Here is a 10,525-nt window from a genome sequence, read left to right on the forward strand (position 1 = left end):
AACACATTACGTGGAGGACTCATAATCGGAACAACAGAATTTAGCGGACAAGGGATACGAGCCATACAATGGACCACCCTATTGGCTAATCTCTTAACATGTTGCACACTAACATCAGCTCTACTAGCTAAAATTGACCTAAACAGATCAATAATGTGGCCAACTTCTAACTGAAATTGAGCACTATCATCCACAGCTTGGACTGCTAGCAAAGAGTCAGACTCGATACACACATCTGTAGCACCTTTCGACACTAACCAAAGCAGAGCTTCTTCAATACCAGTTGCCTCAGCTTTCATTACTGAAGCTATTCTGCTGAATTTCATTGTTCGACCCTCAAGAAAAGCACCAGAATGATCCCGCAGCAGCATTCTGATAGTGAAACAGGAGGACCCTTGGTTGATGGCTGCGTCAACATTAAGCTTCAACTTACACTCAGCTGGTTTTTTCCACTTCGAACTCACACTACCACCCTGATTAACATCTGAGGACTGAGGGTTACTCACCTTAGCTACAGCAGACCTCCAATCCTGAAGTTGTTTCAAGCTCCAGTCGACAGCAAATCTCGGAGTCACAGCCTTGTTATCCCACACCTTTTTATTTCGGAAAAACCAGATGGTCCACAAAGTCATAGCAATCTTGATTAGCTGCTCATATCTCCCAAAAGCCAGTTTATCTATCAGCCAAACTGTTGCGTCCTCGACTTCCCACATATCAAAATTCAGCGTCATGAGTTGCCAGCATTGAGAGGCAAAAGAGCAGTCAAAGAAAATATGGGGGAGGTGTTCAACGTTTGTGTTACACATGGGACACGTCAGTGGAATTCCTGTACATCTCCTCATTAAAACTGAACGGACATGAATGTTGTTTTTACAAAAACGCCACAGGAAGAACTTAACTTTGGAAGGCACATGCAATTTCCAGATTCTCTTCCATCCTAAGGAGTTCTCAGTAGAAACTTGTTGTCTATTTCTATCTTGCCACCAGTTGTACCCCGATTTAGCAGTGTAAAGACCATCAGTGCTATACATCCACGCTATCCTATCAGGTGGGTTTAAGCCAGGAATTCTCATATTAAGAATGGCATTGGCATCCCTCTCATTGAACATGTCACAAATTTTCTCTCTGTCCCACTCTGCAGAATTGTGCCAAAACAACTGATGAACTTCCATGTTCACATCAAACTCATCCCCATTGTCAATCATAAAATCTTCTTTCCCTCGAAGCCGAGGATCTGAACTTACCGAAATATCTTGACCATTCCCCAATATCCACTTGAATCCTTTCTTCAGTTCCTCTTTAGCTTTGAATATCCCAGACCAAATGAAACTGGCCCCTCCATTACTACTAGCATTAAGAATGTGTGAATTAGGATAATACTTAGCTTTGAAAACTCGAGAGACTAGTGAAAGCGGTTTATGAACAAAGTTCCACACATGTTTTCCCAACATATATAGCTAAATTATAACCATGTAAACTTCGAAAACCCAGCCCCCCTTTGTTTTTTGAATCACTCAGTTTATCCCAAGACATCCATCGTATCCCACCAGTACTTGAGGATGAAGAACTCCACCAAAAATCATTGAGAATGCGCTCGATCTCCTGACATAACTTCTTTGGAAGCAGAAAACAACTCATACAATACGAAGGAATAGCTGTAGCCACGTTTTTTAAAAGAACAGCCTTACCAGCCTTTGACAACAACTTTGCATTCCACCCATGAATGCGCTTCCAGATTCTATCTTTTAGAAACTTGAAGACCGAGTATTTCGAACTTCCCACTAAGGATGGTAAACCCAGATAATTATTTGTAGAAAGGTCATTAGTCACACCAAGAATGTTTGATAGCTCCTGTTGTTTATCTCGACGAACGTTAGAACTAAAAAAAATCCCCGACTTATGGTAGTTAACAGCTTGGCCAGACAAGAGCTCATAATTGTTAAGGATCTCTTTAACAACAGCAGTTTCAACATGCTCAGCTCTAAAGAATAAGAAACTATCGTCCGCAAATAAAAGATGAGTAATAGCAGGGGCAGAGCGACTAACTTTACAACCATGGATTGCATTCTGTGATTCTGCACTTTGAATAGCTCGAGATAACCCCTCCACACATAATAAGAATAGGTACGGAGAAATGGGATCCCCTTGGCGTAGTCCCCTTTTACGCACAATAGGACCAATATTAGTACCATTAAAGCAGATCGAGTACTTCACCGTAGAAACACACATTTTAATCCAGTGAACCCACTTAGTGCAGAAACCCATTTGCTGCATCGTTGTGAACAGATAATTCCAATCAACCCTATCATACGCTTTGCTGATATCCAGCTTGAGCGCAACCTCTCCTACATTGCCAGCATGTTTTCTTTTCATATGATGAATAATTTCGAAAGCACAAGAACGTTGTCAGAAATATTCCTCCCCGGCACAAAGGCTGACTGATTCTCGGAGATGATACCATCCAATATCACTTTGAGTCTGTTAGCTAGAACCTTTGCGAGGATTTTATAAAGCACGTTACATAGGACAATAGGGCGCAAGTCAGACATACGATCTGCATCATCTTTTTTGGGAATAAGAACCACATTTGTGTCATTTAAATCATCGGGAAAAATGCCATGTGTGAGCCACTCCTTACAGCTTTCAAACACTTCTCGACCCAAATTAAGCCAGAAATTTTGAAAAGAAGCCAGGTTTAGACCATCGGGGCCTGACGCTTTGTCAGGATGCATTTGCTTCACAGCTTTTGTAAATTCTTCAAAAATTAAATCTGACACCAACATCTCATTCTAATCTTCAGTCACAACATTGATTGCATTGGCATCAACCATTTGCTGACTAGGTCTATGATTACCAAAAACATTTTGGAAATAATCAATGGCTACTCTGCGCATATCCTCCTCATTCGTGGCTATATCCCCTTCATCGGTTCGAAGTTTAGAGATAAAATTCGACTTTCTTCTTGAGGAAGCATATGCATGAAAGAACTTGGTATTTGCATTCCCATCGGCTAGCCAAAACGTTTTGGCACGTTGTTTCCAATAGCTTTCCTCTAAATAGAGCAACTCATGCAACTTATCTCTCTCCAGAAAATAATTATGAATGCTCTCTGAATCAGATTTATCCGCCAAAGTGTTAACGATACTTTTTTGCTTAGCAAGTTTCTCCCTGAATTTGTGGAAAAAATTTCTACCCCACTTTGCTATGAAAGAAGAAACAGAAAGCAGCTTAGGCAGCAGCTACATACGAGGAAAACTGTCCCATTGCATTTGGACATCACCTCTAAAGTTTGGTTCCTTCAACCAAGTATTCTCGAACCTCAAACGGAACTCCTTTTTAGACAATTTATCATTGAATAAATTCAAATGAATTGGATCATGACTTAAAAATACTGTTAGAAGCTGTTATTTCTTCATTCCGGAAGAAAAAAAGCAACTTCATTGATTTAGATCGTTCAATACGTGAAGATTAAAGAAAATCGCAACTAATTGAAATCTCAAAAGGAATATATTTGCAAACATAAACTCTAGAGCTTCACAGATGGTCGACAAAGACAAGAAACATAAATAAACGATTTTCTTAATTCTTATTTAAATTAATTATTAATTTTGATACTACTCCACTAATTAAGTTAATCGTATTATCATTTAAAAATTTGATCTAATTTCAAGAAATTAGTTCAAAATTAATTAACTAATAATTATTCAATTACCTATACTAATCATCAATAAATTATTTTAATTAATTAATTATATTCAAATATTTTGTTAAATTTTAAAGTAAAATCATTATATTCTAAAATCACTATTATTTTAGCTGACCGATGTGATGCCACAAAATAAGTATATAATCATTAATTATATTGTGAAAATAATAGTTAATAATCTAACGAAATTTCAATGACATATTTGGTTTTTCTTTTTTTTTTTTTATGTAGGCTGTGCAATGCACGGGGCCTTTTCAACTATTTTATAGAATTTTATATCTAATATATTTAATATGATTAAAAATTATTTATCAATAATAAACTATAATTTTTAATAAAATAAAATATGAAAATATATTTTGTTTGTAAGTTAGAATTATTAAAAAAACAATTTGAAATTTAATATTAATTAGAAAAATATCAACTAGTGTTTTGTGTATGTGATTGTATTTTTTTAATATTTATTTATATAGTAGGAAATATATATTATTATAAATGTTTTTAAATTATGCTTGATGAATGTATTTTATATTGGAATGATGATGAGTAACCGGTACAGAAGGTGTACTAAAAATTGTGAATGCATTGAAATGAACCTGTCCCAATTGCCTATATTCTAAACCTCTCCGCTTCTTCATTCGATGGTCGAGAGGTCGAGGACGGTAGGGGTGTGCACGGGTCGGTTCGGCTCGGTTTCTATCTAAAACCGTTGTCGAACCGTGTATTTCGGTTCGGTTCGGTTTTTAGGTAGAAACCGTAACCGAACCGTTTCAAACAGTTTTTTCGGTTCGGTTAATCGTTGGTCGGTTTCGGTTTTTTTCCGGTTTTTATATGATTAGAAACTACTATACAAATTTAATACTTTTATTAACTTTAGAAAAATATTTATATTCTTATTATATCAATTTCTCTTACTAAAATATATAATTAATATATTGTTGCACACATATATATATATATAATATGTTATATATAATAATATATAATAAATGTTGTATTTTTATTATATATTATATAAACGGTTTGGTTTTTTAGTTCAAACTACTATACAAATTTAATACTTTATTAATTTTAAAAAAATATTTATATACTTATTATATCAATTTCTTTTGCTAAAATATATAATTAATATATTGTAGCACATATATATATAATATGTTAAATATAATAATAAATGTTATATTTTTATTATATATTATATAAACGGTTAGGTTTTTCGGTTCGGTTTTAGGGGTAAAACCGTAACCGTTACCAAACCGTTATATCGGTTCGGTTCGGTTACGGTTTTTTTCGGTTTTTGTCGGTTACGATTTTTTTCGGTTTGGTTTTTCAATTTTTCGGCTCGGTTTCGGTTTTCCGGTTTTTTTTGCTCACCCGAGGACGGTTATGGCTGCCAATATTGTTAATTTGTTATTGACTATTACTATTATACAGGCTGAATGTGTGCATGCCCAATGGTTTGGGGTTTATTTAAACGGTCTTTACTCGATCGGCCCAACTACTTGGGCACCCTATGACGGGCCTCCAACAATTCTATTACATTTCAGTATGCCCGACTCAATTAGTTGTGATTAATAGGTTCTGTTGGACCATATTTTATCTTGTTTGCAATTGCTGATGACCATCTTTTATATGGAGTCTGGACAGTGGACCACTATCTTTTATTGCCTTCAGTTTTGTGTGTTTTTTCTTGTTTCCTGTCATTAAAAAAGTGCTATTTCTTGTTTCCTGTCATTAAAAAAGTGCTATTGAACAAATTACGGTTAAACTTTGTTTGTGTATATTTGAAACATAAAACACATGACTTCTAATTAATCATGGAAAATGTTATATCCATAGCAAACTTTTAATTTCTAGAGCAAATAAGGATAAAAAGACAAAACTGACCCGTGCATACACAATAACAACAAATGAAAAAAACAATGTGAGGGTAATTTCGTCTTTTCATACTTCTTTAGCTCTGGATATAAAATTTTGCTCTGGATATAACATTTCCCATAATTAAGTACGCCTTTTTTGTAAGAATGTAGTGTCCACTTAATACATATTGACAATAATTTATAGATCAATATGAAGTAATATACTAACCTATCTTGGTAATGCTTGAATGCATTTTGTATCTTCTCCTAGATCCATCCTTAGTTTCTCCTGTACTTGTATATTGATGGGACAAATACTTTATGAGAATATATATTGTGTTCTAGTAGAGACCAAAATTGGTTTATATACAAGTTCAATATTTGAACAGTCACGTCAGTTTTTTCCATCAAAAAAATGCGAGCAACTACTTATCCCAACTGACATGTCTTAAAGGATTATAGGTTGAATTTAAAATCCAACCGATATACTATATACATAAACAAGTGTGTCAAACTTATCCTTATTTACACGTGTCTATATAAACATATATATATATGTCACTTGTTCATACGGTAATATTATGCATTAATATTACATTTTTAAGTAAATCATATTTATCATTCTCACTTTTATTTCATCTGATTTTTTAAATGAAATTGAATCGTTAGAAATCTAACTGTAGAAATTGATAATTCAATTATGATTATAATTTTTCAATTTTTAAAACCTAATCTCTGATTCCAATTTTGTTCAAAAATTGAGTCAGACAGGCCATGATGCTCTCATTATAAATTGTACTCTCACTCAAAGTTTATGATGTTATTTTATGCATAGTTGGGTGACTAATGATACCAGGAGGAATGAAATTAAAAATAACTATATCATCGATAAGAAATTTTTTTACTTCTTTGAGATGGAATTCTCCATTCTCTTCTATCCCAAGTTTCTTCTCAAATCTTGTCATATCGGATTTGCATTCGCTCAATTTTCTTTCAAAACTCCCCACATACTTTTTAACAATTTCAAGTCATCTTACTAATTACATTCCATTTTATTTCAATTTGCCCAACCAAACACAAAATTAGTGTTTGGAGCAAGGTAGGCAATTGGCCCGTAGACGCGCGATATACTATTTTCGTGATTCTCATTTTTTTTTTACTGTTTTCGTTCCGGGTTTAACACATATTTTAAGATATATATAAATTGTAATCTATAACTTATGTTAATTTTTTTGTAAAAATATAAACATTTGATTTGTATTCAGAATAAAAAACTCAAAATAAGTTATATAGTTAAGTGTTTTGAAATAATAAAATGTGCCGAATCTTTCTAACAAAAAGAAGGGAGGGGACATAGAATAGAAGTTAAGCAACTGAGAAAGAATGACATTTTAGTGTGCAAGTTCAAAATACGAGAGAATCGTTATGTAAATTAATCAAAGATCAATCGAATTAACATAATACCCACGATTAACTTGTTATATTGACCAACACACATTTTGTGTCTCGATTATCGAAAACTTGTATTTCCTCAGTTTATATTTTAAACACCAGCTATGTATTATATCTTGAACATCAGTTATGTATGTCAATTCGTCCATAAGCACGATGTTGATAGAGGAATTTGGTGAATCAACAAACGTGAGGTTCGTTGTCGGACTTAGGTGTTTCACGGTGGTTATATGACGTAAATCCGTCGTGGGCGGTGATTTTAGGTGTTTGAGGGTGGCTGAGATCAAGGGAATATATTTCTGCACTCGTTCTCACAACTCTCGATATATCCCCTTGATGTGCCTACATACACCTTTATATAGGGGATCAAGCCGTACGTAGTTCCATTGAACCAAGACTCCTAGTTTGATCAGAACTAGGCCTCTTGGGGATAAGACCAACCTTGGGCCGATGACTTATCACTTAGAGTTCTACTCCAGTTAGAAGTAAGCATTGAGACAACTACCCTAGACTCCTAGTCCAAGTACATCACGGATACGGCATCATCTCCACTACGAGAGATGACACTAACCGCTACTTTTCGTAGCATGGAGGAGACATCGGATAGAGCCGTGACCACTTCCTTGAGGTGTAGGGACGTGTCCTTACCCCCTAGTGAAGGTTCTCACTAAGAGGTAAGACCATTGAGGAGCCAAATTACACGATCGTCTCAGTCCCCCAATGAGGGCTAACTCACCAAAATACAGGACCCAGACATATGATCGGCCTTCATGTCACCCCCGAGGGCCTTCTACAATCATGATCACCCCAAGCCCCCGCACGAGGACGACCCGGCAGATAGCAGGATTGGGGATTACAGATCACGCCCAGTCGTAACCCGGGAACTACCAGATGAGCCTGATAACTTCCAAATGAGCCTGGCACTAGTCTTCATATCCCTCGGAAGGGTAGGTCTTCGTATCCCTCGGAAGGGTCATCATTGAGACTCACTCATCCTTTCACACAACAAGTTTACCTGTGGGCGCGACCATGGAGGGCGCGCCCTTTGCCTTCATTATCTTGCCTCCTCATCAGCAAAGACCATACCTTCTTTCAGACAAGGGCCGCGCCCTCCGGGCAGACCCCGTGAAGGGCGCGCCCTCCCTGATCATCATACGCTCAAATTTGGCCACAACAAGTACTACCCAGATTTTATAAATATTGTAGATGTCTGTGAAATCTTCTCAGTGCAAATCTTCGCTTTCCTGTCTCCAAACTTGAGTTCCACACAAGGGCGCGCCCTCACCTCGAACGGCGCGACATCAACCTTCAGAAGAATTTGAAAAGTTGTAACCGTTATTAAGGGACAGCTGTCATCGAAAATACCTCCACTATAAATACTCCCCCATTTCTTCGTTTCCACCATTTACCGTTACTCTCTCTCTTCCAGCGGCGACTCCGAGCTTTTCCGGCCACCACAGCTTTTTCCGAGCCCGTTTGACAACTTCGTTCCGGCGAATCAACTCTCCAACTCTTAAGGTACATTTTCGTTACTTTTATGCAAGATTTCATCGATCAATTAGTTAGATCCATCAATATGTCTCTTCAGTTTCCCCATTGTTCTTCGTGTTCTTGAATAATATATATATACATGCATATACACATATATTTTATGCACGTTTGATCCAAAACGCTCCCCCCACGCCCTAGTTAAACTGTTTCTGGCCGCAGTCGTTATCCGGTTAAGGGCGCGCCCTCAGCAATGGGCGCGACCTCCTACTCCTCTATACTTTTCACATGCTTCTTTAAATTCACATAGCACCTCTTACAGGACTCATATGTGCCTAAACCGAGGGCGCGCCTTTGACCTAAAAACGTGCCCTCGTCTACTCAATCATCGCTTACCCTTCCCTTACTTTCTTCTTTCCATTTAAGCGTTTCTTTCCCTTTTAGGGGGGGCGCCCTTACAGCTTTCTTCATTTTTATTTTCAGCAGGCAGACAAGGGCGCGTCTCCCCCTTTTCATCCATTTCGAGAGTTTTTGAGCCGCATCGGGATTTCGGTTTCTCATCCCGAGGTTTTTTCCCCTTCTCCCCCAAGAAGCCCACAGAGAGTTCCTCAAGAGCTTTTAGATAAGATTAACAAGCAATTGGCCGAGGGCACCCTTTGTTCAAATATGGATTCAACCTCTCCTCGACTTCATGGCAGGCAACACACACGGCCATCCAGCCAATGGACGCGCCCAACCGACTATGATTCGGAGATAGAATCATGGTTCGAGGATGGAGATGCCGCTCCTCATAATGCCAATAAGGCGACCGAGGCCGCGCCCTCGACGGCTGACCACCAAGAGGCCGCGCCTTCCAAGCCTGATAAAGGAAAGAAGATAATGACTGAAGATTCTCCTTACTCCCCTTCCAATTCCCCTCCTCGTCAAGAATGCTCGTCTCAATCCGAGGGCGCGCCCGAGAAGGGACATAGTGACTTCATTATCACCTCTCCTGATAGCTCTCCAGAGCCATATGAGCATCCCAAAATTGAATCGTGGGAAGAAGATATTAACTGGGATGCCCTTTCTGACAATGAAACTCTGTCTCCCAGAGCTGTGGAGGCCGTCAAGAAGAGAGCTGGCAAGATGTCTTGTGTAGATCAGGAATCTTATATCTCATGGGACGAGCTCGAATGGATCCAAAGCTATTACAATATGGAGGGGAAATCTGTAGTTCCCAAGGAGGGCATGCGTCCTCATAGGTTCGACCGGGAAAACATCAGGATCCCTAGGATGGTCACTACTCTCAGGCATGTGCCCTTGGGCGTGACCGCGCCCTTGCCCCAGTACTACATTGACTTGTGCGACTGGTTCAAGGTCGCGCCCATCCAACTTTCCCCTAACTCCTATATGCTAGCGGCGGGGCTCTACATTCTTTTTGACAAAGTAGGCTTGGGCGCGCCCTCCATGCGAGAGGTGAGCCATTTCTTTAGGCTTGCCCAAAGTCAACCTGGATACTTTTATCTTGTAGTGCAGCATGAGCACAATAAGAAAGGTCTTTCTGAAGGAAGGAATACTCACATAAAGAAGTGGAAATATACCTTCTTTTACGTATACAACACCACTCGGGTCACCACTCAATTTAACCCTAACCCAGGTATATCCCTTATCACAAATGGGCGTGCCTTTTTGATATTACGGAGGGCGCGCCCCCTTTACTCATTGTACTTGGGTTCTTACACACCTTCTTTTTCCCTTAGTTTATCACGACAAGATCTCTCTTTCCGCGAAGGAAGCTGCCCGGGTTGCCAAAGTATTTGAACTCCCAGCCACAGAAAGGAACATTCCTTCTGTGGTAACGGAAGGTAACCTCATAAAGGTCAAGCTGCTCCCCGAGGAAGTAGGGACGAAAGTTGGGTGGAAGAAATTCATAGATGGGCGCCCTGTTGGCGAGAAACTGAAAGGGACCAAGAGAAAGAGGTCCGAGTCCAGTGACTCTGAAAGTGATAGTGAGAATGGTGAGTCAAGGTCGCGCCCTTGC

This window comes from Daucus carota, chromosome 8 (genome assembly GCF_001625215.2).
Source record: "Daucus carota subsp. sativus chromosome 8, DH1 v3.0, whole genome shotgun sequence".
Classification (NCBI taxonomy): domain Eukaryota; kingdom Viridiplantae; phylum Streptophyta; class Magnoliopsida; order Apiales; family Apiaceae; genus Daucus; species Daucus carota.